General features: G+C 31.4%; 1 long non-coding RNA gene across 1 annotated transcript; it reads left to right on the forward strand.

The window, feature by feature from the left end:
• Positions 1 to 3,906: 3,906 nt before the first annotated feature.
• On the forward strand, positions 3,907 to 4,697 carry LOC131656989 (uncharacterized). The gene is made up of 3 exons (XR_009300415.1): positions 3,907 to 4,104; positions 4,175 to 4,410; positions 4,567 to 4,697. It is a non-coding gene; the product is annotated as an uncharacterized LOC131656989 (long non-coding RNA).
• Positions 4,698 to 4,907: the final 210 nt, after the last annotated feature.

Below are 4,907 nucleotides of genomic sequence, written 5' to 3' on the forward strand. Positions count from 1 at the left end.
ATTTTAAACTGGTAAACGTTGGGAAAAACTTCAAATTAAATCAGTTCTGGAGTTTTTCCGTAGCTACATCTACGAAATGTCTTAGCGCCAGAATATTCCGTAGATGTAGCTCCACAACTATCTGATATACTTTGAACCAGCATGATCATGTAGCTCCGAAACGTGTTAAAGATGAACATGTTCCATAGGTACTTCTCCATAACATGTTTGGGCTGTTTTTTCCAGCAGTTTTGTAATTTTATGTTATATTTGTTATTGTTAACAAATAGGTATGGTGCACCCCGATAATATCTCAAAAGAATTAGTTTCTATAAATGATGTTTCTCCGAATGTTGAAGGGGTAGTCGTAAAGGCGGTAGATGTCAGTGGTGACTTTAATAACAAGCAAGAATTTGATGATCGTTATAGCACTCTCACATGGATTCGCAGGAATGCAACTAGCCTTGGTTTTGGTGCGGTAATAGGAAGATCGGATAATGGTTCGGAAAGAAGAAACGCTTTTGTAACAATGTTGTGCGAAAGAAGCGGGAAATACCATACTCTTTTAAGGAAGTTTAAAAGAGACGACACGGGTAGTAGAAAATGCGAGTGTCCATTTAAAATTCGTGGTTATAGCAAGAAGTGGAAATCTAGTGTTATTTGTGGTTTGCATAACCATGAACTGTGCTCAAAGTTACAAGGTCATCCTAGTGTATGTCGGCTCAAACAGGAAAAGAAGACATGTATTAGTGACATGTTCTTGAATCTTGTCCAACCGAAAAATATACTTGCCACATTGAAATGGAAGAAACCCGACAACGTATCAAATATAAGGCAAGTGTATAACATCTGGTACCACAAAAATAAGGCGATCAGGGGAGATAGAAGTGAGATGCAACAATTGTTAAAATTGTTGGATAATAACAGTTACGTGTCCCGGTACAGAAGTTGCGACGATGGAGTTACGGTCCTAAATATTTTTTGGAGTCATCTGAATTCGATAAAGTTGTTAACACATTTTCGACAGTGCTCATTCTCGATTCTACCTATAAGACCAATAAGTATAGACTTCCATTATTTGAGATGGTTGGTGTTACATCTACCGAGAAGACATGTGTCGTTGGTTTTTCTTTTTTGGAGTGTGAAAAAGAGGATAATTATAGGCCAGAAGGTGTGTCGCTCACTTTTGAAGGAACAAGTCGAGATGCCTAAGGCGATTGTTACGGACCGTGATACTGCGTTGATGAATGCGGTGGAAAAGGTATTTCCTTCTTCTAATGCATTACTTTGTTGATATCACATAACATGTAATGTGAGAAGTAAGGTAAAACCCGTAGTAAGGACGAAAGAAGTAGAGTGCGAAGGTGGAAAATTTGTGAAGCCCGGTGTGATTGTTGAACAAATAATGGATGCATGGAATCATATTGTAAATTCTTCGACAAAAGAATTATATGCCGATTCCGTCATTCAATTTCAGAAAGTGTGTGAAAAGTATCTTAATTTATTGAAATATGTTAAAAGCACCATTCTTGATAAGGTGATGGAGAAGTTTGTCTGTGCGTGGACTGATAATGTTCGATAACTTAGGAATACAACCACCAATAGAGTAGAGTCGGCACATACTAGTTTGAAAAATTGGTTGATTAATAGCAAGGATGACTTGTGTCGCGATTGGGACTCCGTAAACTCATGATTAAAAACCAACATAATGAGATACAAACCACATTTGGTCGGAGCATTACGATGTTGGAACATCGATTTAAGGACAACATTCTTTATTCTCAAATAGTAGGATACCCGTGCCTCCACACAGGTATTGGTTTGGGTTAGACCGGATATTCTAGATAGAGTTCGAATTTAATTAAAAACCGAGAAGTATTTCATGTAAAATCAATAACATATATGTTTTAATGTGGAAAAAGCACCACAAAATCGTTGTTCAAAGACAATGTATAATTAAATAAAAAACAATGTGTCAAAAACAATTGATATCCCACATATAAAGCATAAATGGAATTAATAGATACATTTCAGGAGTCCATTTTTTCAAATAAATATTAATCACATATCATATATTATCTTTAAAAATATGGAATCTTAAATGAAAATTAATTCAAAATAAAAATATGAGAAATATAAATAATTTAAAAATAACTCATTTATATCGTGTTTGGATTCATACATTTTTTTTATTTTCTTTAATTGTACAAATAACGATTATCTGTGTGCTCACATGGTACTGATGTGTTACTCGTGCGTTCGCACGAGACTGGTGTGTTATACGTGCGCCACACAGGTAGTGATATGGACCGCAGATATGCCACCAGTTTGTTTTTGAAATTCAAGTAAAATAAAATAAAATAAATTTAATTGTAAAATAGGGAGAAAAAAAAAGGTAGTCAAAGATTACTATATAAGTTAATTAAATCAATCATTGTTAAGGAAAAAATATTAAACACATATTTAAAAAAAATTGTGCAAAATAGATAAAATTGAAATGTATTTTTCGAGTTATCCGTGCGTTCACACGGTAAAAGAAAGACATTTTTTAAAATAAAAACAAAATTGTATCAATTTTCCAATTCTTAAAAGAAAGATATCAATAATATATATTCAATTATTCACATATTATCTTAAAAATTATTGGATTTTAAATTAAAAATATTAGATACATAAATAATTATAAAACAACACATTTTCTCCTATTTAAATTCATATATTATTTTAAAATCAAATTACTTTTATTTTTTGTAATAGTACAAAAAATGTAACAGCTCTTGCATTTACACGAATTTTGGCCTGGTTATTTGTGGCTTCACACGGTACTGATGTATTATCCGTACGTTTACACTAATTTTGATGTGATTACATGTGCGTTCGCACGGGTAATTGAGTGAAATGCACGCTTTATTTTTAAAATGTAATAAAAATGTAAATAAGAAAAACAAAAAAGTTTTACCAAAATAATTTATTATTTTCAAAAGAGATATACATTTTTAAAATAAACACAAAAATGTTTCATCAAAATTATTTTTCATCAATAATATATATTTTAATTTTTTATACATTCTCTTAAAAATATTATATCTTAAATGAAAAATAATCTTTTGAAAAATATCAGAAAGTTTAATGTTTAACCGTGTTGTATATATACAAATATTTGGAACAAAATTACATTTTTTTAGATATAAATACTATTTTTGTTTTGTGTTCCCATTATTATTAATGACAAATGAAGGAATAATTTTAAGGCTGCTTAAAAATATGTTTTTTTTTTTTTGGGAAGCTTAAAAATTTTGTTTCCGCCAAATGTTGAACCCATGCCTCTTACATTAACAAAATACTCCCCATCAACTAGGCCACTTTTTTTTTTATATTAATTGCAATGTATTTCTATATATTACATAATGCAGTAATTTATTTATTAAATAAATTTTATTTTGTTTTGAATTTTGGTATTAATTTTTATTTTGATCTAAAAAATAATAATAATCAAAAACTCGCTAACTTAATTTTAATTTGTACATTGAAAAATGGAGCTTACAATTACACACATTTTATCATAAGTAAATTATATCTATTTGAAAATCTCCATATATATATATATATATATATATATATATATATATATATATATATATATATATATATATATATATATATATATATAAGAAAATCTCCATAAATTTTTGAAAAATGGAGCTTACATTTACACACGTTTTATCAAAGTCTTTTAAATCTACAATATAAGAAAGTTAGATGCTCTGGAAAAGACCTAACTGCCCCTATGCTTTGTTAGAGAGCCACGTGGCTACCTCCTTTGCATTTCTTTGCTTTTGCTTTTGCTGTCTACTATCAACACTAGGGTTGCTTCTATTTTGAAAAAATCACGTTCTCTCTCCTTCCTCTACCTCTCTCTTCCTTTTCCTCTTTCTTTTGTCTCTCTTTCTCTGATATTGTTCTCTTTTGATTTCTGTGCAGATGAATATGATTTTGATGGAGACGGTGAACACGTTGCTGATGATATCGTGATGTTGATGGTTTGTTTGCTCAACCTATGGAATTTATGGTCGGAGTTGAATCGTATACGACGAAGAAGATGCCGATTCTCCTCAGATTTTAGAGGTTTGATTTTTACTTTATTGTTTTACATTCATTTCAAAATCTTCATATCCTTCAGTTTTACCCTTTTCAGATCTGTAACCGTTCAATCGCAGCAATCCAGAGCAATTCGTTTTACCGAACCTTTTCAGATCCCCTTTTCATATCGTCACTACTATCCATACCATTGGTAAGATTTTGTTACTATGCTTTTATTGAATGTGTCTGATTGTATGGTTATCGTGATGTCCGTTAGATATGCGGTGTTCAGTTTCACGGTGGTCGATCTGCGGTGGCAACAACATGTTTCCGTCAGTGACTGTGGTGGTGGTAAGATTCGGAATGAATTCTGTCTGAATTTTTCAGTTTTGGTTTTGTTATTAACTTACCCTCCCTTAAACCCTAATTTTAGGTTGATTTAATAATGTTTTGTATAAGTAGATGATATTTGTTCTGCAAAATTTGTAATGAGTTGTTTTGTTTCAGGGATTTATGGTGCCATGGCTGTTGCGGGGAGTTTTATATGTTCGATTACCATAATTGACTCTTTTGGAGGTTTTCATCTTTTAATAGATGTTGTTCTTTAAGAACTTGGATATGTCTTTCCTCCAATTATGTACAGGTTTGTTTCAATTTCAAATCGATTTTTGGTTTCTATAACACCGATTTGTCATTGTAAATTTATTTAAAAGTCTGATAGACAGTGATTGAAGGTTTTGTTTTGTTTAAGATATGTGAGTTGAAAGTCACGACGAGTGAATGTGGACAACCTGACTCGGTGTTTGCGGATTTGACTTAGTCGGTATCAGTTGAGGTAGGAATTTATG

Source organism: Vicia villosa, linkage group LG3 (assembly GCF_029867415.1).
Source record: "Vicia villosa cultivar HV-30 ecotype Madison, WI linkage group LG3, Vvil1.0, whole genome shotgun sequence".
In the NCBI taxonomy this organism is placed as follows: Eukaryota; Viridiplantae; Streptophyta; class Magnoliopsida; order Fabales; family Fabaceae; genus Vicia; species Vicia villosa.